The 23,543-nt window shown below is 44.6% G+C and overlaps 1 protein-coding gene across 6 annotated transcripts in view; it reads right to left on the reverse strand.

The window, feature by feature from the left end:
- Positions 1-19,477, reverse strand: part of LOC311009243 (receptor-type tyrosine-protein phosphatase delta) — a 309,638-nt gene extending 290,161 nt beyond the window's left edge. For 4 of the 6 annotated variants that reach the window (XM_084003282.1, XM_084003280.1, XM_084003279.1 and 1 more), the window contains exons 1-3: positions 19,325-19,476; positions 19,030-19,143; positions 18,849-18,884 (exon numbers count right to left, since the gene is read on the reverse strand). The gene's annotated coding sequence lies outside the window, so the exon portion shown is untranslated. Of the gene's footprint in view, positions 1-18,848; positions 18,885-19,029; positions 19,144-19,324 lie in introns of all 6 variants that reach the window. The other 2 variants (XM_084003278.1, XM_084003277.1) reach the window with 1 other exon arrangement.
- Positions 19,478-23,543: the final 4,066 nt, after the last annotated feature.

Genomic DNA, 23,543 nt, shown 5'->3' on the forward strand with positions numbered 1-23,543 from the left:
AAGCCTTTTGACGAGATCGCTTTTATCTGAAGGCAGCCGGGACTCTCCTCTGGGCCCATTAGGAAACTGTCTGCAGCTTTTAAAGGCAATGACAAGAGCTGAAGTGATTGGCCATTATTAAAGCTCACCGAGACTCCACCTGCTGAGAGTACTCAACTCACCGTGTCCATTAGTTAAAACATGAAGCCGTATTACATTCTGTAGTTTTGGTCAAATCATCAAAGGGCTGTTAAATTGAATTTAAATCTTTATTTGCATGAATACAATTAATTTCATGTGCAAACACGTATATGGACGCACACAAAAAATGTATCCTAAATAAATCATAAATGAATCCTCTCGGCTGGCACAGCAGATAAACACGGGCTAGCAGCTGAGGTGGCGATCACAAAGCCTGCTGGATGCAACAGTGGAGAGCTGAAGGATTGTTGGCAGAGTGATTTTTTTTTTTCTTTCTTTACCTTGTTCCGTGCTGTTTTTGATATTGAAAATGTATGAACTGTAGCAAAGAGCTGGGTGTGAATAATAATATACAAAACACACCAAAAAAGATTCAATATTTGATTCGTTTGGGTCATAAAAAAACGTGTGTGTGTGTGTGTGTGTGTGTGTCACAGTGGGATGATGAGGGTTGCTGCACCTTGTCAACCTGCTGCTGATCAAAGTGAAAAGACCCGAGCTGTCAATCACTGGGCAGGACTAACAACATTAAAGAGCTATAAAAGTTCAAAAAGGCAACTTATTACTATTACATTATCAGTTTCAAGGGTTGGAAATAAAGCATGTCAGACTCCCGTCAAATTTCAAAGTTTTCACAGCGACAACTTCTAAGCCACGATTCCTCCACAGTCCTCTGCATTCATTTATTGTTTTGGGGGTCATGAAACATAACCAGTCCATGAAAGATTAAGTCGTATTGTGAGTCAAGTCAAAAACAGAAGTCAAAACTGAAGGTACAAGAGCACAACATCCCCAATAATGTAGTTCTCTGCGGCGTGTGAATAATTCATCCCCTTCAGAAATATATTCCTTCCTCTTTCTTCTCTCGTCTTTGTTTCCTCCTCGTCGCCCCTAGTGCGTCTTCCATCTTTCTTTTGTTCTTAATTTTTTTTCTCTCCCTCTCCTACCTCCCTCCACCTCTCTCTTCACGTCCGTCAGGCTGATTTGTACACAACTGCTATTGGCCGGACGCGAGCATGTGATTATGATGCAGCAGGAAGTGCACAATTACACCACCCCTCATTTCACTATTAGCGCACGTCGCTCACAGAACTCCCGACTTGGCATTCTCGGCATAACCGGATGAATATTTCATCAATTCATTGGCAGTGAGTGGAGTGTGTGTGTGTGTGTGTGTGTGTGTGTGTGTGTGTGTGTGTGTGTGTGTGTGTGTGTGTGTGTGTGTGTGTGGGGGGGGGGGGGGGGACTAGTCCTTGTCATAAGCTTGTTGCAGAGAATGGACGGCGAGGATACAAAGAATGCATATGTAATTAGAGGGAGCGTTTGCCAAAAAAAAATGGCTTTGTGAGGGCGATTGCAGCAGCGGGCTGAGGCATTAACACAGACATTGTCATTGGCAGGCTCATATCGATCCGTAAGCCGCCGCTGTGTAACTGAACCGGCGGCGGAATCCGGTGACAAGCTTTTTCTCTGTCGGAAGGTGTGACTATAGACTATTTGTCTTGGTGGGCAGAGCACGGACATGCAGGGGTTTTGGGGTCTTGAGCGGTCAGGCATCCCGTTAGGGAAGGTTCTCACAGGAAAGGTCCATCCAAATATGAAGTCAAGCCCGTAATAATGGGTGTGAATACATTCATATAATGGTTGGCTAGTATGAGTTTGGGTCCAATGATAATCCAGTGTTTTGTCAATTATTAGCTTTATTGGAAAATCCTGACAAACCAGACAAAAATGGCTAATGGAGAATATTTGATCATTAATTGTTTTTATATATTATCTGTTGAACAACTTATACATTCAAACTTTTGGCTCAAACTTTGCCTTGCTTTTCTTTTCAGCGCCTCGTTTCTAATTAGAAGCCTAATCATCTTTAAATGTCTATAAGATTAATAGACGGTCACAAATCATCATTAGAACTCATTAGAAACCGAACATCACGTCATAGTTGCCTGTGATGTTGCAGGACTGGTCACCATTTTTGACAGTCAATCCTTCTTTTACAAGTGCGTATCTCAAAAATGCAGGAAATTGCATTCAGTCATTAGAAGTCAGCTCTATGTGCCACGGACTTTTCTTCTTTTTTTTTTTCTCTCTCTCTCTCTTTAAATCCCAGCTCCTGGCATTGTTGTTGCTGTTCGCCAGCAGCAGCTGTGGAAAAAAAAAAAAAAACTTCCCAGCCTCAGCAGCTTAGCTGTTTTCCCTTCCAGCTGCCTTCAAAAACTCTGCTTTTGGGCCGCATCTTACATGATTGATGGTTTAACAATGAATAATCGGTTCAAAGGTAATCATTTTCAAACAACAGATGTTTAAGCAGAAATTGGGTTGGCGCATAAATGGCATCAAACGCAAGTCGAGCCGTATTAGTTGATGCAAGAGCATCAAAATGAACAAGACGTTGCGTACATTTACAGCCTGCAGCCCCAGATTTCTCCTAATAGGAGGTGTTTTCAGCTTGATCATCCCCAGAGGCAGTAACTGGGCTTTTGGAAGGGGACAGTTTGTTCAGAAATAAAATCCATAAGCTCACTGCTTCGTTTCGGAGATTCATTCACACACAAGAAAAAACCCCCCAAGGTAAACTTGACTATACTGAAAATGGCCCAGAAGGAAAACAGCTTAGTGACGAATAATGTAAAAAAGTAATTAAACCTTCAGATTTGGCAATTAACTCCATCTTTATGTGCACAATGTAGTGGAAGTGAAGTGGTGAAAGCACGGACAATGGGGTTTTTCTTCCTCTCTCCCTTTACAGTAACACCGGTAATTCAAAGTGAGGACACAGCAGCGTGAAATAAAGGTATTTTTTTTTTACAATATAGCACAATTCCCTCTTCAATTTTCACAATGGCTATCCAATTTCACCCTACTGTTAGCCACTGATGCCCAAGGACACATGACAGATTCAGCTCATAGAATACCACACGTTTTTTTTTTTACACAATCTAGACAGAAGCAGGATTATTAAAAAAAATAAAGCCCGTTCAATTTATATCACGGTGGCAATAACTCTAATGAGTATATTAGTTTCAGACTGTCACTGGGAATAAGAGGCAACATTGATCTCTTGTCATCATCCACATAATAGATTTCTCCCCCCCTCTGCTTATATTATTTTCTGCTTTCCCCCAGAGTTCCTATGGGAGTTGCTTTCACATTTTAATCTCCACTTTAAGAAAAGGCAAATGTGTTTATCTGCACAGTCAGTGCTAATCACAATGGTCGCCGCGCTGCTTGTTTGAATGTATTTTTAGTCGGTTGCAAATTTATATGCAGTGCCAACCTTTGAATTATTGTCTGCATTTCCATATATATCTTCTTCCCTGAGATTTATCGCTCGAAAATAAAGTTTCTTTCTCCAAACAAACAGGATGAGATCAAAATTGAAACTCTAATCCCCGAATAAGACCTTACAAGCTGATGCACCACCTGGACATTTTCTGCAAAAATTGCTGGTATTAAAACGGAGTTGAACTCGTACCACCCAAGTGATTAAAATGACCCGGAGATGTTTGAGCCTTAGATTACACTCGGCCACGTACGTACGACAACATCCTGCCTCCATGGCGTGACAAACATGAATGTTCACGTCCTTTTTGTATCTTTTATTTTCATTTTTAAAATATTTGTTGACTGTCTTGAATGGAGTGTAGCAGCTCGGTAAATAAACGGAATAACACGTGGCTTTTTGTCTGAAGGCAATCAATTAAAGCAACACTAATCTCCAGGAATCAATTCCATCGCAGCATTCTGCAGCTCAACATTCTGATTGGTTCAAGAGTTTGGCTGAATACGACGTTTTCATTGAGCTTTAATTTTCCACTGATGATCTCCTCTCCCTTTAGTAGCTCTCTCATGCACACGTCAGTGTATTCTCCATGAATAATCATTTTTATGAACACCACCATCAGTGCAGCTCTCCACTTAGCCCAGCGCTTGATTACCGAGTCTATTTGACAGACTGCGGAGGACAGTGAGAGTTTTGGCCTCACCCGGGGGACACACTTGGCCCTTCCAGTAAAAAAGAGGCCACTAATGGAAGCGGAGGCCCTCGTCTCCACTCCACATTTTTATGTAGGCAATCCAGGCATTTATGGTAATCATAAAGTAGGTCCAAATGGATGCCGGGGTCAGCTCTAAGCACTGGAAAACCAGACTGATGCAGTCTTGTTTACAGCTGCCGCGGAGCAAGTGCTGCCACCTCTCGTGCACACACAGCAGGTGTGTGTGTGCACGCTTGGAAAAAACATCCTGTGAAGACTCAAAATAGGATGCCCTCCGTCCCACGTCTTTCGGAGGTTCATAAACTAGCCGTGCTTATCAACCTCTGGGGACATTTTATAAAAAATTCATCAGTGCTCAGTGGGGCAAGTAGAAAGCTTAATGTTGACTGTTGGATCCCCCCCTCCTATCATGCCATGACACCATTCCTCATGTACTTGAGCAACCGGTTTCGAAGCAGATGTGGCGCGAGAGGCAAAGGGGAATCATCGCTACGCTTTGTTATGCGAGTTTAAACTGTAGATGCCGGCGTTCCTCCGTGGAGATGCTCAGCCATGACCGTGCCACATCCTGGAGCCGAATGCTAATGTGTTTTTCCTCCTCTTCCCTGACTTTAAAAATCATCACGGCAGGCAGCAAGGGCCGGCATGCCTATACTAGACGCTACGAGCCAATGTCCTCGCTGTGCCACAAGGGGTTGAAAAAGGCAAAAGGGCATAATCCTGAAAAAAAAGGAGCTAAATGATGGTAGTTTAGCAGGTGGAGCCATGGGGTTCAGACACTTTTAATATTGCATTTACAGGGTGCAGATGCTTAGGATGCACATTAACTTCTCTTTATGTGGCTGTCGGGGAAATAAACGGGAGGAAACATGTTCAAGTGCGTGGGCGAAAATGTGCGGCGTTTAACGAGTCGTTTAAGAACATAATTTTCTATTACAAGCAGGTGGAGGGAGAAGGGGGGGGGGGGGGGATCACTTTAGGTCGCAATTAGATAAAAGACTGTAGTGATGATTTTACAGTGTAGGGAGGATTAGGAGGAATTGCGCTGTGATACGGTAATCTGATGTAATAAAAGAGCAACCACTGTCTAGACATCCGTGAGAGCGGTGTCTTTTTATTGGTGGAGGGAAAGGTTTGTAAAAATGTGAGTAAGTCCTAAAGGTGGGAGTCGAGATGGGGGGAAATCCATGAAATCCAATCAGAGATGTAGACCTCTTAGATGAACAGGATTTTATTTTGCACATGCACAACAGACTGACACGGCCAATGATAATGTGGATTGTTACATTAGCAGACACTCATCACAGGAATTTAATCTCAGTCCACGGGAATTACATTTAGAGGCCAATTCAAACATACCGTTAGACAATGTAATCCATATCTGTAGCCTTACAAATCCCCCCGGTGCATTAATTCATCCCATACAGCCCGCAAGATTAATAGCAGGCCGGGGCGAGATGTGATAAAGCCAGCAGAATACATTGTCCCACTGGCCGACGGCGCAGGGGCTAATTTGTATGGCACTCAATACGAGCGCACAATGGTCATTGTTAATACTGATCAAATTTCCGAGACGCTCGCGCTATGATTAGCTTGAGGAGCAAATGTGCCCTCTGATATAAAGCCCAGGCAATGCATTAAGTCCTATGGGGCACTTGAGGAGGAGCGAGGGATTGTTTCAGTGCCGAGGGGGGCAGCGCAGGCAGATCAGGTGGAATACACCTGTGGATCGCCAAGTGGACGATTGGAATTAACTCAATAGCAATCAATTAGAGGATTAGCCAGGTGGAGCCTCAATGGATGTATTGGATTTAGTCAATTGGAGCTTTGCAAGGCACTATCGCAGCATGCAACGTGCCAACACTGTATATGTGCACAGGGTATACTGTGTGTGTGTCTTTGGATTTGCAATTAACAATCATGGATTCTTGATTCCGATGTTGTCAGTTAACGAGAACTAGGTGATGTGGCTTGTATTCATCTGTTAGCTTCAATTTGTTGAAACTTGATGGAGTTTTTGCGTGTGAAAAAAAACCAACCTATATTTCAATCAAATACAGTAATGTTGATACAGTGAGCGGCTCCACACAGTTAATATAAAATAACTGTACCGATGTCATGAATTGTTTCCTAATTGAAAAGAAAAGCGTTTCGTGATTTAGCTGGATTTCCTACAGATTTCCTGTTTTGCCATAAAAGCAATGCTTCATGAATAAACATAATTAGGGGAGGGTAAACTCCTTATGTAGACGACTTAACGTATCGCCAACATCTTCCTTTCCGAGTCTCCGGCGGCTCCGTGCAGACACGCAGGTCTGGCAGTGTCTGCCTGGGCCTGTGCGACGGCTTGTTTCCGCCAGTACAGCACCAGATGTATCACACCCCCACATCACACTGACTGCAAACAGTGTGCTTCTCGACATGTCTCACCAAGAGTGTGCATCGCAGAAGTAGGGGAAGTAAAAAGGCGGTGCAATACTTTGTTACTGGCTGATTAGTCACATGGATTGGAAAGTAAAGAGGAAAGTAGTGTGTGTGTGTGTGTGTGTGTTAGAACATGCGTTCTTCTGGGTCAGCAGAGTTCTCCAGTGTTTAACCTCCTGCCCTTTCCTTACTTAATGGACTCCCTGCAGACATAACCTCCCTCTCCCCCCTCTCTCTCTCTCTCTCTCTCTGAAGCTTTCATAAGTGTCTCTGCCTGCCCACACACACACACACACACACACACACACACACGCTCCCTGCCATATCTACTGATTCTGTGTCGAGATAAAGCCGGAATTAGAGGACACTCCTGAAGCACTGTTGCTAAATCATTTTTTATCAATGTGGTTTATGACACGTGACGTGTAATATATAATGTAAGAAGTGGTGTTGGGGGGAAGCGTTGCCGTGCTGTGCATGCCTCGCCCCGTCACTGACATGGCTGCAGTGATATGTTACACGCTGACAGCGAAGGGAAAGATAAGACGTGTAAATGATTGGACCTCCAGTCTGTAGAGGTATAGAGGGGAAAAACTGCTGTATGCCCTTTGATGTTCCGCCGCCAACAGTGTGTTTTTTGAACTGGAATGATGCACGATCCTTCTCATGTTTCAGCCATACCCAACACGCCAAAATACCATTTCCAAAGCACGGAAATGTATAGTTTCTCAGTCAGCCAATACACTCGGAGATACCAAACAGAAAGTGTCCCCCGAAGGAAGAGTAGCAGATGAACTGTTTGTGAGTTCAAAGGCAAAAACAATCCCATATTCAGACCATGCTATAGTAGAGGGGTGGTGGGGGGGGGGGGGGGGGGTGGTGCATTCAAGTTGGAGGAGAAAAGAGAGAAAAAAGATCTGCTGTAAAGCCATAAAATACAATTCATCTTGTCGCGGTCCCTGCGAGGAGCGTGTAATCGCAATGACACACTGGTGTAATCCATTTAAAACACTTTGGCTCGGGCCTCGGCTGCTTTGACTTCCTCTGCGGGCTCGCGCCGTCGTCTTCATTTTCGGATACGTTTCACTGACTGCCTGCAATTAGCCAAAAAACGTGTAAGCCGCCTTGTCGTCCACCTGCTCGGGGCTGCCAGAGGAGCATCTTGTCCTGGATGCATTACATGACTGGCAAGAGCACGGCGGTGGGGGGGGGGAGAAAAAACACACCGAAAGATAATAACGTGCTTGTCGCAGGCGGAGGTGAAGTGCAAGCCTATTCGCTTGTCCACAGACGTGTAATCTGTCTCGAGAGGTGCACTCTCCTCTGGCGCCTCTTGAGCGTCGGCTTTTTTCTGCGGCGCGGTGGACCCACCCAACCTGACTCGGCAATGAGCTCAGAGTAATGGTGTCGCCGGAGCGCTGAATCTCATTGAGAGTTGCTTGAGCAAACATTATCTCACGCTGAACCGTGGCAGCGGTGTCTGAAGGGAAGGCTCCGGTGAGTTATTACGCGGCGAGTTTTAATCTTACAGGAGGAAATGCACTTTTAACGCGGGGAGACCGAGAGGGCGACCTGGGTCCACTCGCCGCGTGCTTCTGTGTGCACGACGGAGGCTAATTGAACTAATTACGCACTCAGGGATACCAAATTAAACATCTTGTTGGCTTTAAACTGTGAATGATTTATTCTCACCTATAAACTTTGCCCACTGATGCCCACCACTACTGCGTTGATGCATCGTTGCTTTAATTATGACTATTTGTTAATGGCCGTTTCGAAGAGGTCTGGAGTGTTGGTTGAAAATATTCAGTGTGACGAGGAATGAGAGGAATGATAAATAGCGAGCTTTCGCCACTGCGGGTTTTCTCGTAAACAACCTTTTAATGGACCTCCCGAAAGGCAGCACATCATTCACCGATGTGACTGGGGCTTGGACTAATTATTATTTTCTTTACCAATTTAGCTGACAAGCTGTGTTGATTAATCATTTAGTCTTTGATATCAGGGAAAAAAAAGGAATAAAACGTCAATCACGGTTTTCCAAGAGGCCAAAGCAACAACTTTAATTGATTCTGTCGTTAAAGAAAACAAAGAGTGGATTTTAATTGCCGTTTAAATATACCGTACGCAGACAAAAAATCTGTCTATTAAAGAAATATTGCTTTTTTGAAAACCCATCTGATCTTATAGCTTGGAACTCATTCCAGCCTAACAGATGCAGCACAATAAAGGTGCTTAAAGCGGCTAACTGTGCTAACAGCACAACCAGTGCAAACAAAGCCAACTGTGCTCACAGTGTTAACCTGGCGCTTCCAAGAAACCGTGAAGCAACAGAGACTGCTAGCAGATAAACAATCATGGTTTCTATTCCTCATTCATTCAACATGTTTGCAAGCAACTTTCCCTTGATCACTTTAATAATAGATTTTCAAATTTGTGGCTGATTCATTTTCAATTGATCGGTTAATTGCATGAGCACTGATCCTGTGCAGGAGACGCAAGTCTGTACACGGCACACTCAGGCAGGTCGATGCACGCGGCAGAACAGCTGCAGACCTCTTCTAATTGCATAAAGGAAACCGAGTTAAATGTGGGAAGGCGTGCATGAGGAGCAGCCACGCGATTATCTTCACACCTATTAGAACAGACGATGATGTAAATAATCTTTTAAATGATTTACTGTCTTTGGACCTGAGTCCCAGTCCGGCCTAGCTGGAACACATCTAACCTATCTGGTAGCCATGTAGGCCATAATGTGCCAGGTCTTCCACAAGCAATTGCTCTTATCTCGCCGGCAATAATGCAAACTCCTTTTCACTCTGAGCATATCGCATTCCCCAAGTCAACAGTTCAATCTCACCTTCCTCGCCCACTTCTCTCCGAGCAGCAGATGCCATTATTTCTCTTACCCCCCCAACACACACACACACTCTTTCTCCTCACCCACCCCCGTTCTGGACCCGCTAGATGGATCGGCTCTCCCTCAACCCGCGCTTCCTCTGCGCCGCCTCAGACGGGGAGATTGATTTGTCTACAGGACGCCTCTGACCTTTGATATGATCCGATAACGGACGCACGGCCCTAACCAAATTAGACAATCAAAGGGGAGGCACATTAGGAGCACGATGAGGTGTTTCCCTTCCCCTCACAGCATTCCTCTGCCTGTTGGATCCGCCGTCCATCTCCTGCTCGCCCCATATCGGATGCCCAGGGGAAAATAAAAGATGTTTTTCAAATTGCACTTTGCCTAAAGGCTCTTTCAGCCAAATTTAATTTTCACTTTACATCGATTTTCCCCTTAGTCCCTACTCAATGGATCCTAATGTTATCTATGGAGTATTTCTGTGCTATGCAGGAATATAGGCAGACATTGCTCCGGACTGCTGCATGTCAGAAGACGTTGCATGCAATATTTCTTCCTCGGGGAAGGATGTGATTGAAAAGCTACAATTCCCTTCATGTCAGTTCTTTGTTGTGTCATTTCTATCGTTCAATAGTCCCCAAAATCTGCTTATTTGATGTGATCTTCTAATCTAGAAACTGAATCAGAAGAATAGATTCTTTATTTTAGTTAAATGTCGATTTTTCCCAAAATATAGCCTTCTTTGAGCTTTAACTTTGAGTTCCAAGACGTTTACCCATTATTTTGCAGCCTAAACATGAGTTAAAATGGCACTTTTGAGTTGGTCAGAGAGGGTCCAGTAGCTCTGGAACCCCTCAACCAGGCGCGGCGCTACTATTGGGCCTGGTGGGCCTGGGCCCACCCATTTTAGGCCTGGGCCCGCCCATTTTGACTCATGCCTACTGATTAGTGAGTGATTTTCTTTCTAGCTGTTCATCCAATAAGCAGCCTGAGGAAAGCTTTGAGTGAAAGCTTCTCAGCCAATCAGCGGCTTCTACCCCGTGTGGACTACTAAGCCCGCCCACAGGCTGCATCGTCACCAGCAAGTGATCCAATAAAATGAATGACTTTGGCGCGCAAGCTTTGAGATGAGAAATCAGACAGAACAGACCCCGTTTTTTTTTTTTTTTTTTTGGCTTATTTTAATTGGCCCATCCACTTTTCTTGTGGCCCACCCACAATCAAAATCCTGGCGCCGCTAGTGCCCTCAACCCTGTTTCTTTGTCTGCATGATCACTCCAATAGTGCTTGATTTTTGCAGGAATAACCTATGACGTGAGTCACTTCGCTATAAACACTGCGTCATGAAAACGGAAAATGGCGATGGCAACACATCAATTGTTTCATCAAGAAAAGACGACGCTTCAGCCGCTACCAGCTCTGACACTTTAAGAACCACTAGGGTGTCAGGGCTGAGTGAATTTCCGTGGCAGCCTACCTTAAAACAAAAAATAAAAAAAAGTTGACAAGCCAGACAGAAGAAAGGATAGATTTTGACAGATCCCTGCCTTCTTTCATTTGGAACATATGAAGGGGGAAACAAAGGGAGAGGGAGCGGGCGGTGCTGCGGAGCCAACAGTTGGTGTGAAAACACACATGAACTTGCATCGGATACACATGAGACCTGGTATCGCAAGCCGTGACACACAACCAGGCTTGTGTATGAACAGAAGGGCACTGTTTGTGCGTGAAGGGAGGATGAAGCGGTGGGGGCAGCATGAAGAGATGCAATCCCCTCCTCTGGCAAGCCGGCACTCCTTGGTACCATTTGTTTGTCATTTTAAACTGGCAGAGAGCTCAGGAAGCCAGGGTCTTACATAAACCCTACCCAGTATGGCTCTGTGCTGGGGAACTGATCCCTCCCAAAACCCTCATTGTTATTCTCTCATGATGCCCGGGGATCTGCCGAGCACCCACAGCCAAACCTACAGCAGGGCTGAGTGGGAGGTGGGAGTGCTGTGTTTACATGTGTGCTCTGTCAGGGGACTGAGCTAACTGCACACATACCGGATTAGAGATGGAACACAACTTCTTGAGCTTGTGCTGTTCAAATTCTCATTATTTGATCTGCATTTTTCCACCTTTCTTTTTTTTTTTTAAATTGCACTTTTTACATCTCCATCCTGTTAGTTTCCTCAACTGCAGATTTATTAAAAAAAATAGCGACACAGACACAAAAATCAAGAAATTATGGATTCTTGTTCATTAATCCTTCCAGGTCTGTTACACTGCAGACTTTATGCGATCATAACCATTTAAAAGACTCGGTGAGACAGCTCTTTGCCAAATTGAATTTCCACTCTGTAGAATAACTCACCACACAAACTGCTAGATATTCATCAAGGGGGAAGGGGGAGGATTTTTTTTAAATGTGAAATATAATAGTCTGTAGCCCCGCTTCCAGGGGTGTCCACTTTACTCCTGTGTGTGGAGACTAGAACCTATATCCCCAGCCTTGGAGCTGATGAGCCTGTCAGAGGGTTGATTTAAATGTCCGAGGGTGGGGCTTGATCAAAAAGTGTCCTGTCTCAGATGGATCAAAGACGATGGGGCCTCTGGGTCCTGTGAAATCCAGGCTATGCACTCACGACCTCAGTATTTACAGCACAGAGCTCGGCTCCATTCAATGAAAAATGCATAAAGCGCCAATTGTCTTATCCGCTTCGATCATCCCTGCCAGTTAAGCGAGATAATTTCCTCATGAGCTACGGGAAATCCACGTATAGATTTTAAACGTCTAGTCAGCCAAGTTTGGAAGCAGAATTCAGAGCATCTCTACATGGTCCTGCATATATTTTTAAATTACACTGAGACTGTACTTAAGCTGGCTGTGAAATACCATTAATAAATGATATGGTGTGGATACTAGCCTCACTGATCCTACCACAATAGTTGGACTATTTCATATTCAGGATGAATAATTGTTCTTTAATCTTAAATCATCTTAGAGGTTCTTTCTATAAAGCCAAGAGTTTTTTGCTAAAACGAAAACCATGTTTAAATGCAAGTTTTTCAAAGTGTATAATACCCTCACAGTTCAAAGTGTTTGCTCTTTTCTTCGCAGCAAAACAAAACTCGGGTGCCATCATGGAGTGGAAAAGAAGTGCCGTTCAGAATGACCTCCAAGTGACTGCTAGGATGGCTCTAAGGTATTAACATAAACAAAATAGTGTGAATCTTAAAGCTGCTGGATGAACCCAGACTGCTGCATCGACAGGTAACGCTAAGCTACGACTTCGTGAAAAATATTCTTGTAAGGGACATTTTTGCCAGACTTTCTTTTCTTTCTTTTTTTTTCCATTACTGACGTGAGCCGCATCGCTGTTTCAAAAAAGAGATGGGATGTCTGGAATTATAAGCATGGCTGGGATGAACAAAGAGATCATGAATGTTATCTCGAGGTCAGAGGAAGCCGATCTGACAAAGAATACAACAAACTGCCACTCGAGGTTCGCTTCCCTCTTCTGCTATACTTTCTTTTTTTTGTTGTTGTGTTTTTTTTTTCCCCCCCACTTTGATTCGCTCAACCCCTTCCCATGGTGGAAGTCCCTTGGATGGCAACCGAGTAGGTCTAATTGATTTCTCTTGTTCGTGTCGGTTGGAGGCAGTGGCATCGAACTGTGCAGAGTACTCTGGCTCCAGCTCGCCTGCATTATTCCGTTTTTTTTTTTTTGCCTCCTTGTCCTCGGAGACTATAATGCCGACACTCAACATACCGGAGCCCTCTTGAATTTTTCAGGTTAGCCAGATAGCAGGGAAATAGCATGGCAAAAAGCATGTATGGAGATCCACACCATGGTGCGGTACATCCTTACAAAAAGGTCAGGATGTAAGATCCCGTTGGCATTTGCTCTCGAGCGTCACCTATCCAAAGAGCTGGCAGTAAGCTGTGCTAACATAAGAGTTAAGAGGATATTTTGTGAATATCTGTAACTGCACTTTTGCAGCTAATGAATATTTCTATCTCTGTGAGCTTTTTGTTTAAATTCCACTTTATATGAGTTCAGGTAGCGATTCTGACTCAGGGCAGCGCATTCGTAACATTTTCCCCCTGCCTCTGTCTTTTGTCAGTTTCATCTGTTCCTGTCATGTCAGAGCAGAGAGACAGCCAAGCTTGTTTTTTTGTTGTTTTTTTCAACCGCACAAAAAGGACGCAGGTTTTCTTAAGGCAATAACAATACAGTAAGTCAAGCAGAGAAGGGGAACATCAAAAACCACAGCGTTAACCGCTGAGATGAATTTCAAAATCCCGCATCAGTGAACCTGGGTTTCACCTCCCGCTGCCGTGAGAGTGAAGTTAGATAACAGGGAATAATATATTATTATAGAGCACAGTCATATTCCTGGTCATTTTGTCATGGCTTCAAGGTACAGACGGGCCAGGGATGACTCAAAAAGCAAACAATATCTCAACAGCCATCCATGCCGACACACACAGCACTGCAGACTACCATCCTATTATTAATTCAAATCTCACAGTGATGTATTTAAATCGTACAGGATTTCATTAGCGCAGGTTGGATATTATTGCATTGCTGTGTTGCTTTGAATGCTGTGCAGAGTTAGAAACTGGAAACAGTTTAAACCACACAATTGCCAATTATGAAATATTGTGACACTTGCTTAAAGCTGAATTTCTTTAATCACGAGGGGTGCAAGGAAGGCCGGCGGACCTCGTTGACTGTTCATTATATCCTCCAGATCAAATGATGCGACTAGCTTAGATGTATCTGTTGACACTGTTGTCTCCGAGTAGATGTTGCGTATCAGTCTGGTCAGAGTGTTTCAAAATCTGCATTTAATTTGTGTGAAGAACATTGTGGGAATGTTGCTGTGTCTCTACCCCTCTGCGGACAGAGCTGCCTGTCTTGTAATGTCTGTAGAGCCAAATAGAATTGAAGTTTGTTTCGTGTTTCCGTGGTAGATGCCGAAAAGTCAATGCGATTTTCTTTGTCCTTTTTTAGCGATAACTTGGTTGGGCCAGATTGTGTGAGGGCTGTCGTGGGGCCGTGTGCTGTCAGAGGAGGTGAGACTCGGAGCCAGCTGGCTGAGGAGACTCCTCTCTGGTCTCATCTTGGCTTTGTAAAGGTACTTGTTGAGGTCACTTGTTTTTAGGTGGTTGGAGAATTAGATTGATCTTTTTTTTATCAAAAGGAGGAGAAATTTTCACTTCTCTCAATTCAATAAAACATGGTTTATTGGCATGAATGCAAGATCCAGAGTTACCAGAGTACCAACATTTTTAGGTAACTAACTGTTAACATTCATTAATTGAAAATGCACCATGAAAGGGTTAAAGTTCACAGGGCTTCTGCTTTTTTGCGGCCAGGCTAGTCACCCCCTGATGGCCATTCGAAATAATGGAAGTATAAGGCACTGTCTGGGTTATTTTTGGAGGAAAATATTTCAGGGCCCAAAAGCAGATATGAACAAAAGGAACTGAAAAAAGTCCAAACTGAGGCCACAGGAGCAATTAGGGGACAGTTAGGGGCTTGGTGTCAGCTGGGACCCCTGACACCGAAACATACATGGTATCAGCCGGGACCCCTGACACCAGAACAGGCTTGGTGTCCCCCGGCAGCTTTGAGAACCCATGCCTCTCCGAGCCACACCTTCTCCTGGGAGAAGAAGGCAGGCTAGCCAAGTGGCGGCTAGCCAGCTGGATGCTACGTGACCCTCCCCGGTCCGGGCGAGTTCCCAGAAACGGGTCAGGGGCTGGAGATATGGATCTGGAGGACTGGAGCCTGCCTGACTGGGGCGGTTTGGAGGGGGAAGCCCCAAAAAGTTTAACATTTTAAATAGTGACTGTGCCCATTTCAGGCTTATTCTGTCTGGGCTTTTTTGGAGGAAAAGAGTCCAGGACTTCAAACTGATGCCACAGGAGCAAAAACAGAATTAAAAAAAGGAACGAGAATAATCAAAACGGGAAATAAAACAAGAGACAGAAACTAACAGGGGAAAGCACCTTTCAGACAAAGAGCTACCTTAGCTGTAGTTTCTTTTTAAATGAAAAAAATCTTCATAAGATAACATGAGCAGCCGGCGATGGTTCCCCTTCCAACTGTTTCACATACATCAGGCTTAATAGCATTGATGTCTCCTGCAGAAGGCAAAAGTTGTTGTTGAACAACTTAATGAGAGTCTGATTTATGACTGGAGCCAAGTGGCTGATAAATAAACAGCACAGGTGAGAGGGTTTCATTTCACGCAGCATTTTAGAATCAGCAGCTAAGAAAAATACATTATATCTAAGACCGTGTCCGTGTGCACGGGTGATCGCAAATTCAATCGATCATTTCCCGCTCACTGTATACAGTATTTGCATGAAAACGGATGATGATTTGCACGTGCATCCGACAAAATCTAACTTCAAACAACTTCATGCGATACATCATCAAGGAAGCGCCAACACTCGGAGGCGACTGGCCACGTCCACCATTACGCAACGTGCACGTTTCCACCCGTTTTCCGACAAGTGAGTGTATCGCGCTGCCACTCTCTTTGAACCAGAATAAGATGGTGCCTTGTGCCACACTTGGCTTCCCGTTATGGGAAACTTTGGCAACTAATGCATCAGCAAGCACAAAACCGAGCCCGCCTCATCCAAGAGCATTAAGATGTGGATAAATAAATAAAACATTGCCACCACGATGGGGAAAGGCAATGTGACAGTGGGATATATATTCTTTTTTTTCTTTCATGTTGGCAGGCGCAGACATTTTATTTTGGGATGAATCAAAAATTCCTGAAAACGCCTGCGTCAGGTGTATCTAATTATCTGACAGCGCTTCCTCATTATAAAACAGCCCCTGGGAGTCGGCTCCTCTGCTTGCCAAGCCTTGGACCGCAATCAAGGTGTAAAAACACAGGGACGATACAGCTGCTACTCTTCCATAGGTGCACTTGCTTCTTCTGCTGAGAAATAGGCAATATTTGCTCTCTCTTTCATACTGTATTCCTTATAAATCGTTATATAGACATTGTGGCTGTAGCTCCAGCGAGGGGTAAACTGTGTGCATTGTGCGACATCCCATAAACGTGTATCTATACGGTGAGGCTGTCTGAGAGGAAAAGAAAACAGCTATAAATTCATTAGCAGCTGTTGTGACAGCCCCTCGCCATCTCAGCCGTGCCCCGATTGTGTCACCTGGATGAAGTTTATAAAGCATAATTACAGCTTACTCCTGGTCCTCTCCAGGGAGGTGCAGGAGGCGCAGAGGGGGGGGGGGAGAGTGGGTGCGTTGTCGACACAGCCCGAGCGATAGCGAAAACCCTATGTGAAAGCGTAATTAATGGCAGGAAAAGAAATGCGGCTGTCTGACTGCTCACCGCCCGGCTGTGGCTCTCAGGGTCACTGTGGACGAGCCGGGTGCAACTGTGAGCGAGCAGAGCTGCCTCGCTACTTTTGGAGCTGTTGCTGAAATCCCAACCCCGGCAGTGATTGATGCAGGCCTGGCAAGTCGTTTTGGGAGCATCACTCAAAAAGGAAAGACAAAGCAAGATTGTAAAATGTAGTTTTTTTTCCTTTCCTGCTTTAGAAAATGGAAGCGCCGCTTGGTAAAGGAGGCAGGGGGGGGACATTCTCACCTCGGACTAATCCTTGGAAGCTTTGCAAAAGGAATTCACCACCTGACAGCAAATGAGTCAAATCCGCCGTGTGCTTTACAAACAGTGATAACTACCCTGGAGGACTGGTGCATTTCAACATTTTGTCATGTTGCAAATTTGTTGTGCGAGCAATACTTAAAGAGAGAGTGTGTCTCCTGGTGGTGTCCCTTGTTTCTTTTGATGCTGACAGTATTATATTTATGTATCCGTTGTATATCATGGACACCCAATCAGATTCTGTATGATGTCCACAGTGTTTCCATATCCCATAGTACGGTGTAATAAGCAAGAAACTCATAGGCACGGAGGGAAGGAAAGGAAGAAAACCCTGCCTATTAAACTCAGCATCAGCAAATCTCTAACCCCAGGGCGACATTAGTGAAGCGATGCTAAACCCCGGCGTGATCACGGTCCAACACGGATATCCACATGGAAGTCACGCTGACCTCACAGCGAAAAAAACAACTTCATATTAACTCATGATTAGCTGAAAAACAAGTGTGCTATGGAGCCATGTGAGGGTGATCTAAGGTGTATATCCCCCCCCCATGACACTTAGATCCCTGTCCTTGTGTGCTTCCCCATTTAGTTCTTCTTGCAATGCAACAGTAGCCTCCTGCACAGCCTCTTGACTGGCAGACCGTAATGCTATTACCTCTCCTCGATGGCCATGCTCACTTAGCCCTCTGTCACTCTTCTGGAGCCGGGGAAGACACATCTCCCCGGCTGCGTGAGCGTGTCCTTGCCCTCATTTGCGGTTGCTTCTCCACGGCTCGGCTTGCTACAAAATACCGAGGGCGCACACAACTTTTCACTTCATTATCCTGCATTTTAGAGGCTTTTTTTTTCTTCTCTCGGGCAGCAAAGTGTGACTGGAAATCACGGATAATTGGCTGTATATGAATCACTCATCATAGCAGTCTTGACAAATGCTGCTTTAGCACAGATGAAGGCTTGTATTAAAACCCTGCTAACTCCCAAATATAGCTGGCAGTGATGGAGAAAAGCGTAGTCCTGCTGACAGTCTGGTGCGCATGATCCCCCTGTCAATCACCAGTGAAATCTGACATCAAAGCCCGTCAGATAACAGCAGCAAAACGGGGTAAAAACCGGGTGAGTCACATCCCGCCCACCGTTTACATCACCTGAGTCAGAGGGGGCACGCGGGCACACATACACACACGCGCGCGCGCACTATACGTTCATAGGCGAACGTTTCCAACCAGTCTTGAGTTTTCGGGACCAAACAAGCAAACTTTCTCAGCACGTCCCACAAACCAACGCGCACAACCCCCCCTCCCCTCCTCCCCCCAGAAAAAAAATGCTTGCGCACGTGCACGTGTGCGCGTACGTGCGCGCATCCTGCATATTTCGGAAAGAGGAGCATGATCATCGCACGGGGGCTCACAAACACCGTACGCGTTATAAATGATGGCGATCAAAACATACATTCTGAATCCTCATTAAATATCTCGCCGCCCCGCCGGAGCGGAGCGGCAGAAACGCTGCGCGTTGTGCGCTACACGACCCACAAACGCAGCTTCAAGATATATATATGCAACAACAAAATAATAAGAATCTGCGCCCCGGGTACACACTCGCATCGCGGCACGACACATAACTTGGAGCAGACACCGAAGCGACACTTAATTCCACACATGAAACACATGGAGAGCAGCTTTCAAGTGCAAATCACACAAAGAAGATGCAGAAAAAAAGTCTATACTACTTACTATATAGCCAGGCGGCAGAACGCAAAGCCCCGGTAACTGTAATTAAAATAGAAGAATGGGGGGGGGAAGAAGGATACGCTTGTTTATTTATTTTTTTCCATTAGAAAATGAACTGATGAATACAGTAGCTGCATGCATTCTAAATCACGCTTCTTCTTCTTCTGTTTTTGTATCCACTTACCGGGGCTGTCCGAATAAATTCCTTAGGAAATTCCAGAGGAGTCCTTTTCTTTCTTCTCTCAAAGTCAGAAAACAGCAATGCTTCTCTTATTCCAAAAACAGGCCCGCGGTTGAACTGAAAGAGAGAAGAGACCAAAACAGCCACAACAAATTCCATTAGAACCGGGAGTCAGCAACCACCACCCCAGAAAAAAAGTGTTGGCATAACTGTGAAGAGCAGCAAACAAAAAAAAACTACCAAAAAAAAAAAAAAAAAAGGCAACTCGTAATAAATTGGCGGAATGGACAGATGGTACCTGCTCTCTTTATCACTGTCGGCAAAGACAATGAGAGCGGCAATAAGACGGGCAGAAAACTGCGAGAGAGCTGATGCTTTTCTTAGGAAACGCAGCCCCAGCGTGCTGTCAGATTATACCAGCAGCACGCACACACGCGCGCGCGCACACACTCGCGCTGCTCCCGGCGACGGATGGTGAGGGAGAGAGAGAGGGAGAGAGAGGAGAGGAAGAGACCAGGGATGCTGCGCTCAAAGCTGCACATCCCCGGCCGGCCGCTTGGTGGCCAACTAGAGGAGCAGCTGACACTGGGACGTCATATTTTCCCACCATGCCAGATTTAACAGCCAAACTGTCCTTCAGTGAGGTGCTGAAGGCCGATATCCTCACTACGACCTTTTAAACCATCTTTATATCCATGTTGGGGGGAAAAAATAGCATCTGCTGTCACTCAAGTTGCTGCTATGATCATTCATTATTTGGCTACTCTGAATGTCACTTGATAGCACTTACTTATGTATTTCCATTTGATGCAACTTTTGTATTCGCACCAATACAATTAAAAAAGTTGTTGTATTTACTTAACTATTTTACTAAGTGGTACAAAATGGTACATGTCAACCAAATACAACCGATACTACCCATGATACTTTACATAATCACTTTGTGTATTGCTACTTTTCCTGAAATTATCCAAAAGTGTCCTCCACCAATCATATAGGAACCACATCTCCATTTCTGGGATGCTTTATGTGTCTGTGTAAAACTGCAGGAAGTGTGGGTACACAGTGGTGATGTGACTTGTCACAGGAAGAGCACAGGTGTAACTAATAACACCAACAACGTCTCACAGCGTCCCACCGACTCACCGTGACAACAGGAAATGCAGCCCTGATTAATGTTGTCAATTACAGCTGTGTTTGTGTGGCACGTTGAAATGTCCGATGTGGAAAAAGGTGGATTGCAACCTCCAGCAGGTCAGCTGGGAATTTGTTTATTCTTCTAGAATTAAACTGAATCGAAAAGAAAACGTTTGTCGTCTGTGTCGGTTTAACTACTCCCAGCTGTTTTCCGTGTCAGTTAGAAGCCGAGCTCGATGCTGTGGGATGTTTCGGTGCTCGCGTTGCGACGATGGTGCTAATTTACGTGATTTTACACAGCTGCACTGTCTTTCCTCCACTGCTATTTCTGTGTCGTTGGCTCTGGATCACAGCGATGGCAAAAAATAATAAATAAAAAAAAATTGGAGCCTCTGGTTTTTGGGAGTTCAACTGAGGTTAACATTTTTGCGGCGTCGGCCTTTTTCCCCCACAGTGGACGTTTTGACATGTCACAGTGGGGAGGGCATGGATTCTGTTCAGCAGCAGTCCTTCACCCATTCATGGCTCACTTTCACATGGGACACTTACATATAATCATTGTTCATTTTATTATCTGCTGCATCTTTCCCACATGTCTGTGGGATTGTGGGACAATGACAATGCCCGCTTAAATACTGTATGTTACAAATACTTCTAACGGGAGTATCTGGAGCATGGTGAGCCTCCATGGGCGGGCGGCAGAGATGCGGACTCTTCCGCAGGAGTGGTTTGAGAAGTTTCCAAGGACACGCTGTCGATACTTTGTTTTGCAATGGAACTGGGTCAGCAGTGGAATCCTTTTGTAAATCATGTGAATCCAAGCCGACTACAACCGCTGTCCTCTGGGAACGAGCGAAACTACGGCTGCTTGATACTCCAAATAGGTTGAGTATTCCTTTCAACCTCCATACAGTGCTGATCGAGTCAGCCGGATGTGGAGGAGACATGCAAATTAATTGTGTACGTTGAATACATGATATTTCATGTGGAGAATAAAATATTTACATGTATCTTTATTTCTTTTTTTAAAGTCTACTAAAGTTTAAACACATCAGGTTTAAAGGTAAACAGTTATTACAGATATAACATTAAAAGTCCTGGGTTGTTTGTTAAAATAGATGTTCTTTGTAGTCATATTAGGAGACATTTGATTTATTAATTGCAGTATTTTTTTAAAAGATAACATGAGAATGTGAACCAAGAGATCTATTTTTTTAGATGTTGGGATTATTACGGCCTGCGGATGGGCTGGCAGGTGAGATGCGTGGAAGGGAAGTCGTTGCGCAGAAAAATGCGCAAATTGATAAATTGAAGTACAGAAATTGTCTAAAATAACAGGCGGTGGAGAAAAAACAAAACAACGTACCTGTACGTAACATAATTCGAGCATACACTGGTTATCAGGTGTGTGGTCACGTGGTCTACGTTGCTTTGAGCTGCTGATTGGGCCGCTGGCGAGCTTCCAGGTGTGTCGTTTTCCGTAAAAACATGCTGAGAAACTCGTTCATCCAGGAAGGAATCCGCTTGGTTTTGCACATGTACCGTCATAAGCGCATCTGCTCAAGCTAAGCTTGTCATTTTTTGTTTTGTTTTTGACAGATAAATGTTAAAATGCTCGTGGAGGGTTTCCACGTCAGCGCGAGAACGAGCGTGAACCAGGATGACGCTGATCGGCGCGTGAGCTCCAATGCAATCACATTTGGATTTAAATGCCTCGGTGGATCGTTAAGCCCAGGAGCCGACCGGGAGACGTGATTTAAGGTAATACTGCTTACACTGAGGATGTGTTTGGCTGTTTTGTGGATGCTGTGTAAACTTTGTGCATTTAGTAGTTCATATTGAGCTAGCAGGCTTTAATATGAGCTGCAGAGTGGTGGCTTTGGACTAAAAATACATGCATTTATGATTACTTTTATTTCTTTTATTTTATTATTTTTTTAAGATGTGAGTAATTTGCATGTGTGTTGATTTTTTTTTTTTTTTGATAACATACATTACAGACAAATTAGACTTTTGGCAAACGTCAGAGGTTTTCTGGCTACCAGTAGGGTCAGGGACCCTTTGTGGTCTGGTCAACTGGTGGTCCAGGACCCTTTGCTCACCACTAACTTGTTAAATGTATCTGTAATTGTAGTCCTGGTAGGCATCACTGAGGATACACCTGTTGCCCGTGAGCATGTTCCACTGCTGCTTATATCCTTTCACCGTGCAGTTAAACACCCTGAGGGACAGGTCAGTACCACCCTGTACTTCCAATGTAGACAAATCCAAATTCTCCGGGGCTGACATTCTTCCATAATGTTGCACAGAGCTCTATTTCCACCTATAATAGTCCTGGTTTGGGGTAACCCTTGAGCTTGTGAGCAGCTGTCTACCGAGAGACCCTCACTCTGGGGAAACGAGACAGTGACACTGTCACTGGACTGGACTTCCTGACACATCCTCCATCCATCATCTTCTGCACAGCTGCCTTAGCGTTGCTTTGAGTTGGTCTTTCAGCATTGCAGTTCCCAGATCTGCTGTTACTTCATTCGTGACGTGCAGGGGTGCAATATCTTAAACTCCCTTCTTAGTTTATGTGAATCCGTTCTGTGACTGGTCACCTTCTTGATTGATGGTTTGCCTGTGAGGAAGTTGGTCACCTATAAATAGAAGTCAAGTTATTGTGGAGCAAGTTGTGTTTAAGGATGAACCGAAATCCTCAAATGTGATCCTGAGGTCAAGCTGTTTGTGTTTTATTGACGAGGCTGTGTGCCCTCCAAAGATAAAATAGCAGATGAAGAAGATGGTTTTTGGGGTTTTTTTTTAGCTGCTTGCTTACAGGAGTTGGGACTTGCATAAAAAGAGTAAAATTGACTAACTGTTAAGTATTTTTCAACTTCAAAATAACTTTGGATATCTGTCTTGCCTCATCTTACTCTCTCTGACACATACACACACTGCTCTATCATAGAATATTGTATTATCCTGTACACATGTGCACAGGGTCTGTGAGAGCTGTGAATGTCAGTGTAAATCAGCTGCATGCATTCCATATATTATGTGTGACATACTGCTACACCCCTTGTCCTATAAACATAAATGTTAAGGCCTGACCCACATCCCTGGCCACAGTGTCGGATCATCCGTTGGCTTCGGCTGGTTGACGTAACCTTTCTATCGATTGCTCAAGGTTGTGCTCTCTATGCAGGAGAGCCGCGTCGCCGAAGTGTTCCCGACCTTTTTCTGGATGACTTGTGAACATTTTTATTACCGGAGCTTCCCAAGAGCCCCCGTTATCACCTGTAGATTGACTATTGTGATTTATGATCTCTTTACCAGCAGTGACGGCTATCATTTAGGGCATAAGAGGAAAATAAAGCACCAAACGCATCATATTG

This window comes from Eutrigla gurnardus (assembly GCF_963514095.1).
Source record: "Eutrigla gurnardus genome assembly, chromosome: 23".
Lineage (NCBI taxonomy): Eukaryota > Metazoa > Chordata > Actinopteri > Perciformes > Triglidae > Eutrigla > Eutrigla gurnardus.